A 13,489-nucleotide genomic window follows, 5' to 3' on the forward strand; every position below is an offset into this window, starting at 1 on the left:
AAGCCATCCCATCAGAGACAGAATTGAGATTTTGACAAAAAGTGACAGAGATTTGAGTGTTTTGTTTCTTACACAAAGAGCATTATCTATATGAATTGGTGGCAAAAACTTAATCATTAGAACTTTTTTTTTGTAATTTATTTTTTTATTGAAGTTCATCAAATAAACATTTCCATAAGATGTATTTCAGACATTGTACATATACATCATATAATCATATATATCACAAAATCTGCACAAAGTATTTATCTGGGGTATACACTTATATAAAAGAGTGGAAAGAAAAAACAAGCAAACTGTTGGGATTATTCTTCTAGACAGCAGCATAGTTTTGATTTGCAGAGGTGGTGGTTATTTAGCCATAGTAATTCTATCATCGTAATTCTCATCAAGAAGAATTCATATTTGATAACCATATTATGATGGAATTATTTAAAAGGCAAGGAAATCTATGAATTACCATAAGAATGTTCTGACGGTATCAAAATGTCATGGGTATATGCAGAAGTGAATGGGCAAAAGGCAATACGATGTGGAAAAGAAAATATTATGCACAATTGCGCTTTGACCAGTAACAGATCCAGGCATCAAAAGATTGAGAGGAGGGGATTTCACTCTGGTCCACTGCTTGAGTAGAAAAAGGCAACAGTGGGTTGCAGCAGTGCAATTGAGCTTTTGACCAATTGGCATTTGGGATTGATTAGCAAGAGCAAATTAAAGAAAGGCAAGGCAAGTACAGTGGCCATCATTACAGCAGCCGTTGTCTGAGTGGAGAGAGTCAGAGTGGTGATATTGAAGCTTTAGCTCTTCAAGACTTCAATCAAAGAAAGCAAAGAAAAGCTCTGGGTTAAGATTTTTCCCCCTTCCCTTTCTTTATATCTGCACAGTTAGGACCAGTCAGGTTAGTTGAACGCTCCTCTTGCGGGATGTGGGCAGGCAGAGAGACCTCTAGTGTCCCTGACGACTACAACTGCAAGAAGTGCATCCAGCTGCAGCTTCTGACAACCTGCATTAAGGAGCTGGAGCTGGATAAATTTTGGATCATTCAAGAGGCTCAGGGGTGATAGAAAGGACATACAGAGAGGTAGTTACAATCAAGATGCAGGACACAGGAAACTGCATGGCAGCCAGGAAGGGGAAAGGGGTGAAGGAGCCAGTGCCAAGCACCCATGTGGCCACCCCCCTTAACAATAGGTATACCACTTCGGATACTGTTGGAAGGGGAGGAATGACCTAACAGAGGAAAGTCACAGTGTCACAGTGATAGGGTCTCTGGCACTGAGTCTGGCTCTGTCACTCAAAAGGGATGGGGGGGGGGGGGGGGGGGGGAAAGAAGAGGCACGTTGTGCTGATAGGGATTCGTTAGTTAGGAGAATGGACAGGAGGTTCTGTGCATGAGAACAATGGTATGTTGCCTCCTGGGTGCCAGGGTCCAGGACATCTCGTTTCAAATCCTCAGCATTCTTAAGTGGGAGGGGATTCTTAAGAGCCAGAGGTTGTGGTACATGCAGGTACCAATGACATTAGAAGCATGAGTGATGACATTCTGCATAAGAAGTTCAGGGAGTTAGGTGCTAAGCTAAAGGGCAGGAACTCCAGGGTTATGATCTCAGGATTGTTAAGCATACGACGTGCTAGCGAGGCCAGAACGAGGAAGATTATACAGTTTTACATGTGGCTAATAAGTTGGGTAGGATGGATCATTGGGCTCTCTTCCAAGGAAAGGGGGACCTGTACAGAAGGGGCAGTTTGCCCCTGAACTGGAGGAACTAATATCCTCCAGGTTTGTTTATGCTGCACAGTAGGGTTTAGACTAAAGTTGCAGAGGGATGGGAACCAGAGTGCCAGAACAATTTGTGGAGGCAGATGTTGTTAAGACCACATACAAAGTCAGGAATCAAAAGGCTGAACATGGTGCAACTAGCGTTCTGAGCTGCGTACATTTCAATGTAAAAAATATTGTAGGAAAGGCAGATGAACTCAAGGGACGGACCTGGAATTGTGACTTTGTTGCCATAAGTGGGACTTGGTTGCAGGAGGGGCAGGATTGGCAGCACAATATTCCAGGGTTCCATTGTTTTAGACACGATGGAGCAGGAGGATTTAAAGGAAGAGGAGTGGCATAATTATTCAGGGAAAATGTCACAGCAGTGCTCCATCAGGAGAAACTAAAGAACTCAACTACTGAGGCATTATAGGTGGAACTGAGAAATAAGGAAGATATGATTACATTATTGGAGCTATATTACAGACCACCCAACAGTTCCAAGGATTTAAAGGAACAAATTTGTAACAAGTCTTGCAGACCGTTGTACGAAGCACAAGCTTGTTATAGGTTATTTTAACATTCCACATATTGACTGGGAATCCCATACTATAAAAGGACTATTTGGGATAGAGTTTGTCAAATGTGTTCAGAGAAGTTTCCGTCATTAGTTTGGGTAAGTCCCACCAACAGAACGTGTGGTACTGCATCTACTATTAGGGAATGAGACAGAGCAGGTGACAGAGATTTATGTAGGGGAACACTTTGCATCCTGTGGCCACAATGGCATTAGTTACAAAATAAATATGCAAAAAGATAGGTCTGGTTCTCAGGTTGAGATTCTAAATTGGAGAAAGACAATTTTGATGGTATCAGAAATGAACTGGCAAAGATTGGGACAAGCTGTTTTCTGGCAAAGATGTACTTGGAAAGTGAGACCTTCAAAAACAAAACTTTGTGTGTACAAAACTTCTTTATGCCTGTCAGAATAAAGGTAAAGATAACAGGTGCAGAGAACTTTGGTTTATAAAAGATACTGAGGCCCTTATGGACCATAACACCGTAGGACACGGGCAGAATTCGGCCATCTGGCCCATCGAGTCTGCTCCGCCATTCAATCATGGCTGATCCTTGTTTTTCTATCTCCTCCTCAACTGCAGTTCTCAGCCTTCTCCCCATAACCTCTGATGCCATGTCCAATCAAGAACCCATCAATCTCTGCTTTAAATACGCCCAACGATCTGGCCTCCACAGCTGCAAGTGGCAACAAATTCCATAAATTCACCACCCTTCAGCTAAAGAAATTTCTCCACATCTGTTTTGAAAGGGTGCCCCTATCTTGAGGCTGTGCCCTCTTGTCTGAGACTCTCCTACCATGGGAAACATCCTTTCCACATCTGTTCTATCTAGGCCTTTCAACATTCAAAAGAATTCAAAGAGATCCTCCCTCATCCTTCTGAATTCAGACCTACAGCCATCAAACGTTCCATGTATGTAACCCCTTCATTCCTGGAATCATCCTTGTGAACCTCCTCTGGGATCTCTTCAATGCCAGCACATCTTTTCTAAGATGAGGGGCCCAAAACTGTTCACAATACTCTAGGTGAGGCCTCACCAGTGCCTTATAAAGCCTCAGTATCACATCCTTGATCTTGTATTCTGGACCTCTTGAAATAAATGCTAACATGACTCTCAAGTCTCTCTGCAGGAAACCATGCTGACTTTGTCTTGTGTCACCAAGTACTCCATCACCTCATCCTTGACAACTGACCCCAACATTGTCCCAACCACTGAGGTCAGGCTAACTGGTCTATAATTTCCTTTCTGCTGCCTTCCTCCTTTCTTGAAGAGTGGAATAACATTTGCAATTCTCCAGTCCTCTGGCCACCATGCCAGAGTCCAATGAATTTTGAAATGCCACCACAATCTCTAATGCTATCTCTTTCAGAACCCTAGGGTGCAGTTCCTCTGGTTCAGGTGACTTATTTACCTTCAAGTCTTGCAGCTTTTTGAGCACCTTCTCTCTTGTAACAGAAACTGCACCCACTTCTCCTCCTTCACACACTACAACATGAGGTAAACTGCTAGTGGTTTCCACAGTGAAGGCTGACGCAAAATACTCATTTTGTTCATCAGTCATCTCCTTGTCTCCCGTTATTATTTCTCCTGCCTCATTTTCTTGCAGTCCTATATCCACTCTCATTTCTTTTTTATTTTTAACATACGTGAAAAAACTTACTATCCACTTTGCAAGCTTGCTTTCATATTTAATCTTTTCCCTTCTAATGATTTATTTAGTTGCTCTGTAGGTTTTTTAAAAACTTCCCTATCTTCCCACTAATTTTTGCTTTGTTGAATGCCCTTTCTTTTGCTTTTACAATAGCTCTGGCTTCCCTTGTCAGCCACGGCTGTGTTATTTTACCATTTTGAGTATTTCTTCATTTTCGGAATACACATGTCCTGCACCTTGCTCATTTTTCCCCAGAAACACACGCCATTGCTTCTCTGCTGACATCCCTGCCAGCAGCTCCTACCAATTTACTTTGGCCAACTCCTAATCCACTGAAATACTGCTACATCAGACTTTACTTTCTCCCTATCAAATTTGTGTGATCACTGGTTCCTAAGGGTTCTTTTACCTTAAGCTCCCAAATCGCCTCCGGTTCATTACATAACACCCAATCCAGTACAGCTGATCCCCTAGTAGGCTCAACGACAAACTGTTCTAAAAAGCTATCTCTTAGGCATTCAACAAACTCACTCTCTTGCGAGCCATTACCAACCTGATTTTCCCAATCGACCTGTATGTTAAAATCTCCCATGACTACCATAACATTGCCCTTTTCATTCACATTTCCTGTTGTAACCTGTAGTCTACCTCCCAGCCACTATTGGGAGGCCTGTACATAAATGTCATCAACGTCCTTTTACCCTTGCAAATTTCTTAACTCAACCCACAAGGATTCAACATCTTCCGATCCTACGTCACATCTTTCTACTGACTTGATGCCATTCTTTACCAGTAGAGCCACACCACACCCTCTGCCTACCTTCCTATGCCTCCAATATAACGTGTAACCTTGGACATTCAGCTCCATCCTTCAGCCACAATTCAGTGATGACCACAACATCATACCTGGCAATCTGTAATACTGCAACTAGATCATCCATCTTATTTCTTATATGACGTGCATTTAGATACAACACCTTGAGTACTGTATTCGCTAACTTTTCTGACTCTGAATCCCTAATGATTTGATACTCAGCCTGTTGGCTGCAACTAAGTCCCATCACCTGCCTGCCCTTCTTGACAATCTGACCACACGCCATCTTTACTTTTGTACCATCTGTCCTATCCTGAGTCCCTTCACTCTGGTTCCAAGCCCCTTGCCAAGTTAGTTTAAACCCTCCCCAACAGCTCTAACAAACCTGTCCGCGAGAATATTGGACCCCCTCGGGTTCAGGTGCAACCCGTCACTTTTGAACAGGTCATACCTCCTCCAGAACAGATCCCAATTATCCAAGAATCTGAAGCCCTGCCTCCTTCACCAGCTTCTCATCCATGCATTTCTCTGCCAAATCATCCTGTTTCTACCCTCACTGGCGTATGGCACAGGAAGCAATCCAGAAATTACTACCGGGGAGGTCCTGCTTCTCAGCTTTCTACATAGCTTTCTAAAGACAAACAAGGAAACGCAGAGCAAGTATAGGCAAGTAGGAACAAATAAGGTCCTTATAGAGTACAAAAAATGCAAGAGAACACTTAAGAAAGAAATCAGGAAGGCTAAAAGAAGGCATGGTTGCCCTAGCAGACAAGGTGAAGGAGAATCCTAAGGGATTCTACAAGTACGTTAAGAGCAAAAGGATTGAAAAGGACAAAATTGGTCTTCTGGAATGGTAATCCATGTGTGGTGTCAAAACATATGGGGGAGATCTTAAATGCATTCTTTGCATCTGTATTTACTTGGGAGATGGATACAGAGTCTATAAAAGTGAGGCAAAGTGGCATCAAATTCATAGACCCTGTATAGATTACAGAGGAGGTAGTGTTTGTAAATCAGGATGGATAAATCCCCAGGACCTGACAAGGTGTTCTCTTGGACCCTACAGGAGGCAAATGTAAAAATTGTCAGTGTCCTAGGAGGATATTTAAAATATCCTTAGCGACAGGAGAGGTACCAGATGAATGGCGGATATCCAATGTCATTCTGCTGTTTAAAAAGGACTCAAAACAGAAAACAGGAAATGATAGGCCGGTGTGTCTGACATCAGTCGTGGGAAAATTTTCAAAGGGACTGGGGATGTACAAATATTTGGATAGAAATAGACTGATTTAGGCACGTCAGCATGGCAGGTCATGTCTAGCCAATCAGCCAATCTTAGAGTCTTTTGAGGAAGTTACCAGGAAGGTGGTTGAAAACAAGGCAGCAGTGGATCTTGTCTACATGGACTTTAGTAAGGAATGTGACGAGGTCCCACATGGGAGGCTGGTCAAGAAGGTTCAGTCGCTCAGCATTCAGCTTGAGGTAGCAAACTAGATTAGACATTGGCTTTGTGGGAGAAGTCAGAGAGTGGTAGTAGAGGATTGCCTCTCCGACTGGAGGCATGTGACTAATGGTGTGCCACAGGGATTGGTGCTGGGTCCTCCGTTGTCATCTGTATCAATGATGTGGATGATAATGTGGTTAACTAGATCAGCAAATTTGCAGTTCATACCAAGACTACTGGTGTAGTGGATAGTGAGGAGGGCTATCATAGCTTGCAGAGGGATCCACATCAGCTGGGGGAAAAAAAATTGGCTGAAAAATGGGAGATGGGATTTAATGCAGAAAAGTGAGAGGTTTGGCCGATTTTCAGTAGGACCAACCAGGGTAGATCTTACACAGTGAACAGTAGGGCACTGAGGAGTATGGTCGAGCACAGGGATCTGGAAATACAGGTCTATAAATTCGTTGAAGGTGGCATCAAAGGTTGTAAAGAAAGCATTTGGCACATTGGCCTTCAAAAATTAATGTATTGAGTACAGAAGATGGGATGTTATGTTGAATTTGTAAGATATTGGTGAGACCGAATTTGGAATACTGTGCACTGTTTTGGTTGCCTACCTTCAGGAAGGATGTAAACAAGGTTGAAAGACTGCAGAGAAAATTTGCAGGCTATTGCTGGGTCTGGCAGTCTTGAGATATAAGAAAGATTGAATAGGTTTGGACTGTATTCTTTAGAATGTAGAGGATTGAGAGGAGATTTGACAGAAGTATACAAAATTATGGGGGGTATAGAGAGGGTATATGCAAGCAGGCTTTTCCACTGAGGTTGGAAGGGATTTCAACCAAAGGTCATGGGTTAAGGGTAAAAGGGAGAAGTTTAAAAGGAACATGAAGGGAAACTTCTTGACTCACAGGGTTGTGAGAGTGTGGAACAAGCTGCCAGCGCATGTGGTACATGGGAGCTCAATTCCAACATTTAAGGAAAGTTTGGATAGGTACGTGGATAGTTTAAATGGTTTTGGCATGAACTAGATGGCCTAAGGGCCCGGTTCTGTGCTGTACTTCTCTAGGACTCCAAGGACGTGAGGCCACTCGAAAGGTACATAAAGGTACAAAGGGCACCTTGCTCTAATTAACTATAAAGCACCCTGGCATAGCACATCTACAAAAATCTAATCAGGTCTGATCTCCATACCTAATGGGAGATACACTTCTAAAGGTGGGCATGCAGCACAAGTTCAACAACAGGTGCATCACCATATTATTAGTATAACTGAATATATTCGAAGGGTAGCAATTAATTCCCTCACAGTTGTCTATATCTTAAATTAACCTGACGTGAGTTCAAACAATAATGAGTAACATGGAGATGGACACAAATTTGATCAGGCAAAATTCTCACGGGACATGTCCAGATAAGACTTTCTTAAAAGACACCTATCCAACAGTATACTGGCCATCTATTCACGATCCCTCACTTAATGCGGTGCAGTTTCATGACCCAAAATGCCGACACATCCCTTGTTCCTCCAGAAATGCTTCTTTGCCCACTGAATTCTTTCTCCTCTCCAACAGTCAACTGGCTAAGTGTGTAATTTCAAAAGTATCCATGGCATGTCCAAAGGTTGATAAATGTTCTGGTAATGCTGGTCATTATTCTCAAAGCCCCTTCACATTTTACTCTCTTCAACTGGAGGCAAATGCACTATAAAGGATTACAATGCAATAGCATGGCTCAAGCTGCTGACTTGAATATTCCTCATTAAAAGATAAATCCAAGGTTTCCCTTAATTTCCTGAATGCAAATTTTCTTATGCTCCAAATAAGAGCTCTACGAAGAATATCAGCTATGGGTTAAAATTGTTATATGACTGTTAATTTCCATACCTTGATGTTAATTGGTCATTGTAAATTGTCCTGTGATTAGGCTAGTGTTAAATAGGTGGGTTGCAGGGCGGCGTGACTCATTGGGCCAGAAAGGCTTGTTCCATGCTGTATCTCTAAATAAAATAAATAAATTAATGTGCACAAATACTAGCAAAACAATACAGTGTAACTTAATGCAATCAGGACAGCTCAGATTTAAACAGGCTTTGCTTTATTTCATAAGCAGTTGACAGAAAATTAGCTGCAGAATTGTTGCCCAACACCATAACATTTTAAGGGAAAGGACTACCATCTTTACGATCTTTGCCTGATGACAAAGCATTTTTCTTTAATATCTAAAGTTGCCTGATATAGCCATTTTAAAAGCTCTTAAAAAGCAGTTCTTGCAAACAATTTTAAAGAAAAGTTCTCAAAAAATAACCAATCTCACCACACAGAACTATTACAGTTAACTCCAGAAAGACATTTGCCCATGTCTGTTCCAAAAAGAATTATCAAATGTGCTACATTTCGGGTCAAAACTCTGCACCAGTACTGATAGAGGGGAAGAGATTATTTGGACATGTTCTTCTTGTTCTCATATTCAGCAAGTTAGATTTGGGAGAGTGTTCTTAAAAGGATCTAACTGGATCACAACAAATTATTAAATTTAAACAGAAGAAATCTGAAGAAATAAAACTCTGTGCAGGACTATACAGTTTACCACTTATGAAGTTTGCTGAAGTTTAGAGAATGGCAGCAGTCCGTCGAGCTAAGTGCTGGACTGACCACGAGAGATATCAACAGCAACGAGGCAGTAGGTTTTATCAGATGGCATACACAGGGGCAACAAAGGACAGTATTGGTGGATGAATGGAACTTTGGTGAAGATACAACATAGAACACAATAGTACAGCACAGTACAGGCCCTTCGGCCCACAATGTTGTGCCGACCCTTAAACCCTGCCTCCCTATATATCCCCCCACCTTAAATTCCTCCATATACAGGTCCCCCCCCTTTACAAAGGTAGAGCGTTCCTATGAAACCTTTCTTAAGCCGAAATGGCATAAAGCAAAGAACCATTAAGTTATACGGGAAAAATTTTCATAAAAACGAAAATCCTGTTTTGCGAAAACAGGTTACTAATGTAGGTCTTTTGTAAAAGCAAAGTGGCGTAAAGCGAACATTCGTAAAGCAGGGGACACCTGTACCTGTCTAATAGTCTCTTAAATTTCACTAGTGTATCTGCCTCCACCACTGACTCAGGCAGTGCATTCCACGCACCAACCACTCTCTGGGTAAAAAAGCTTCCTCTAATATCCCCCTTGAACTTCACACCCCTTACCCTTAAAGCCATGTCCTCTTGTATTGAGCAGTGGTGCCCTGGGAAAGAGGCGCTGGCTGTCTACTCTTATCTATTCCTCTTAATATCCTGTATACCTCTATCAGGTCTCCTCTCATCGCCTTCTCTCCAGAGAGTAAAGCCCTAGCTCCCTTAATCTCTGATCATAATGCATACTCTCTAAACCAGACAGCATCCTGGTAAATCTCCTCTGTACCTTTTCCAATGCTTCCACATCCTTCCTATAGTGAGGTGACCAGAACTGGACACAGTACTCCAAGTGTGGCCTAACCAGAGTTTCACAGAGCTGCATCGTTACCTCACGACTCTTAAACTCTATCCCTCGACTTATGAAAGCTAACACCCCATAAGCTTTCTTAACTGTCCAATCTACCTGTGAGGCAACTTTCAGGGATCTGTGGACATGTACCCCCAGATCCCTCTGTTCCTGCACACTACCAAGTATCCTGCCATTTACTTTGTACTCTGCCTTGGAGTTTGTCCTTCCAAAGTGTAACGTGTAAAATGTAACACATAACATGCGCGCGCACACACACACGCACACGCAGGAAGCCAGAGCTGGGGTCATCTGTTGACTTGTAGAACCTGATGTGATAGCACATGTGAATAAAGAGGAACCTGATGTGATAGCACAAGTGAATTAAGAGGAAGTCAAATATAAATCAAATAAAAATAGCTCATGGAACAAGAGGAAAAAAATGTGCAGTTAACAATGCTTGACCAAGGAGGTAAATGTACAGGATTAAACAAAATTAGATTCCGTAGGAAACTTCAAGAAGCTCACTCACAGCAAGTAATTTGGTAAACAGAGGAAAACAGAATTCAAGCATTTACTGAGCAACTAAGAAGCTGATCAAAGAGGTCTCTGCTCATTGTTATCCCTACCTAATATTGTACATACAAGACAGGTAAAACTCTTACATACATTAGATAGTGATATTAATTCTGATTCTGTTAAGTGCAGAGGACCCTGGACTTAACTTGTCTAGTGAAGATGCCTGTGACCAGCTCCAAGCATAACAGATATATTGACTGGAACTTAGATAGTTAGAGCCCAAGTATATGATACGCATAAGACCACAAGATATGGGAGCAGAAGTAGGCCATTTGGCCCATCGAGTCTGCCCCACCAATCAATCATGGGCTGATCCAATTCTTCCAGTCATCCACACTCCCCTGCCTTCTCCCCACACCCTTGGATGCCCTGGCAAGTCAAGAAAATATCTATCTCTGCCCTAAATACACCCACTGACTTGGCCTCCACAGCTGCTCATGGCAACAAATTCCACAGATTTACCACCTTCGGACTAAAGTAATTTCCCCGCATCTCTGTTCTAAATGGACATCCTTCAATTCTGAAGTCGTGCCCTCTTGCCCTGGACTCCCTTACCATGGGAATAACTTTGCCTTATCTAACCTGTTCAGGCTTTTAACTTTTGGAATGTTTCTATGAGATCTCCCCTTCATCTGCATGCATCAAGTGATTGAGGGGGTGGTGTAATGAAGTGAAGCAGACTTAAAGAGATATTCGTTGAGGTGTTCAGAAAAAGGAGCAAAGAAATAACCTCTCCTTATGATCTTACTGACTGAACTCCGTGATCTCCTTACACTTACACTTGGAGCCGAGGGAGAAAGAACTGCTGAGAAGGCTGCAAGGATAAAGCATGCTGAATTCTTAAGTTGGAATCTAATGCTTCCTGGAATAATAAGAAAGTTTGGTAACATACAATACTGTTCAGCCACATGTGCCAATTAATTCCTTAACCAAATTATGTTCAAATGTATGCTGTTTAAAATGAAGGCCATATCAATTAAATGGTTCAAATGGATTAATTAGAATACATCATAGTTTAGTAAAGACAAAAACACCTCAACATCAATCTCAAAACAGTTCATGAATAGTGAAATATTTCAATTTGCAATGTAGGAAAAGCAACATTGTGTGCCTAAGGTTGAATGGGGAAAAGAGTAAACATTTTTTTTTTGAGTATTTCAAATAGTGCCAAGGCAAGGGCACAAAGAGCTCTTAAATATACCATCCAAAATCCTCAAAATGCAGCAAGGTTATTGTGGAACTTGACCTCTCAACATTCTCAGGACAATATCTTAAATTACTGGTGTTATTTTCATTTATGTCAAAAAAAATAACAGAAAACCTCAACCGATTTCTGTTAGATTCCCTTTTGTCAAGGATGTGCATTGTTTATTATAAAACCATAACAAAACTAACTTTTGCCAAATCATGCAGTAAATTTTACATTGGTCAGAAAGTTTCCACCTTTCAAACAAGACCAATTATAGCAGCGTCCTAGGACCTGGGAAAGCCTAAACCAACCTTTGCATTGTTTAAAATATAACATCCATTTTTTTCTATCTCCAGAAATTTATTTTACATTTTTATTGATCTTTTTGTCAATAAGTTGCTTGGCTCACTCATTTATTTCTTCAACTCTACATTTATTTTCTTTCCTGACTACTGCTGGGTTCCTTAAAAGGAGGCAAAGCTGAGTATTCATCCTGCACACACAATGCACCATTTAAAATAATTTGCAAGAACCATCAAATTATCAGTCATAAATCTCCAAAGGCCTCTGACTGCACTTGCAAGTCTGAGTCACTGGTACACTGGCAGAAGTATTTCAACACAAAGTCAGCATTCTTGCGAAAATTCAAGGGTCTCCATTGACCTTAGTCTCATTAGCAAGTGGACAAAACTCATCAATCATTGCATCCACTTGTTTACAATTTCTTCCAAGTACCCAATTCCAGCAAAACTTGCACGTTGAGTTTTTAAAAATCCATGGCCTAACTGAAATTTGAGTATCCATCTGGTCTCTATACCATTATTTCACTAGACATTCTCACAAAAGCATTTGCCCCAAATACTGAAATGATATTCTTCCAAATTAACAAGTAACTGGTCTCTAGTTATTTAGTTGATCCATTCCCACAAATTCAATTGACAAATGTTAGGCAAGCAATGAAGATATGACTCGTTTCTTGCATTTCTCCTCCATACTTTTAAATTCGATTAGAGGCAAATCATTGTGGCCTTCTAATGTTCAGAAGAGATTGAATTATTATTCCCAAATCAAGGACTTTAATTGTATTTAATCTAACTACATATTAGATCTATAAGATATGTAACAATAACTGACAATCAAGTACTGCCTTATCCAGTACACTTAACTTGTTGAAGTGCATAACATTTGACAGTCAAACTCTTGAGTCATACTTCATATTACATTATTGCACCCCATTCAGGCACTTTGCACTCAGTAAACAGGAGGAAAGTTGAAATCATCTGCTATTTCAACCCTATCATTCCTGCAGCCATCTGCAAAGCCCATACCTATCTGCTCCTCTAATTCCCCTAGACCGCTAGGGCCTAAAATACAATACCATTACTTCACTGGACATTCCCACAAAAGCATCTGCCCCAAATATTGAAATGATATTCTTCCAAATTAAATTTGAGTCCCACCCCACTGCAGTCTAAACTGTCCTAAGTAGCATCAGTAATACCCACCAGGATATTGGTTCTCCAGTTTCGGTGCAAGCTGTCCCTCTTATGCAAGTTCCACTAGCTCTGGAAGTGAGCCTGGTCAGAGACATTACCATGGACTTGCACTTGTGGCCACAGAAATCTCCATTTGTGCATCTAATCAAAAGGTCCATTCATCAAGATTTTGCCCAACCCTGCCATGATGCCACTGAATTGGCTGTTGCTACTATTCTCCCCAGAGAGGCTATCCCTGTGGTCCATGCCCACCCCAATGGTATCCAAACTGGTATACCTGTTTGAGAGGGAGATAGTCATAAGAGATTCCTGCCCAGACCCATCTGGCTGAATGAAACTTTGTTGTGACTACCTCTCTGAAATTACTATCTACGACCATCTCTCCCTCCTATATGCACATCAGAGAATCCAAATGACACTCCATCCACTTCTTCTGCAAGTTCTTCCCCTATTCCCTAGCTAACTCAGGAAAAAGATCCAAAATGCA

The 13,489-nt window shown here is 41.4% G+C and overlaps 1 protein-coding gene across 16 annotated transcripts in view; it reads right to left on the reverse strand.

The window, feature by feature from the left end:
- The window catches only part of tab3 (TGF-beta activated kinase 1 (MAP3K7) binding protein 3), a 149,548-nt gene that overhangs the window by 94,385 nt on the left and 41,674 nt on the right, over nucleotides 1–13,489 (reverse strand). For 14 of the 16 annotated variants that reach the window (XR_012098949.1, XR_012098948.1, XR_012098950.1 and 11 more), the window contains exon 2: nucleotides 8,140–8,252. The exons of 1 other annotated variant lie outside the window; for it this stretch is intronic. The gene's annotated coding sequence lies outside the window, so the exon portion shown is untranslated. The remainder of the gene's footprint in view (nucleotides 1–8,139; nucleotides 8,253–13,489) is intronic. One more of the 16 variants, XM_073045638.1, reaches the window with a different exon arrangement.

Source organism: Hemitrygon akajei, chromosome 5 (genome assembly GCF_048418815.1).
Source record: "Hemitrygon akajei chromosome 5, sHemAka1.3, whole genome shotgun sequence".
Lineage (NCBI taxonomy): Eukaryota > Metazoa > Chordata > Chondrichthyes > Myliobatiformes > Dasyatidae > Hemitrygon > Hemitrygon akajei.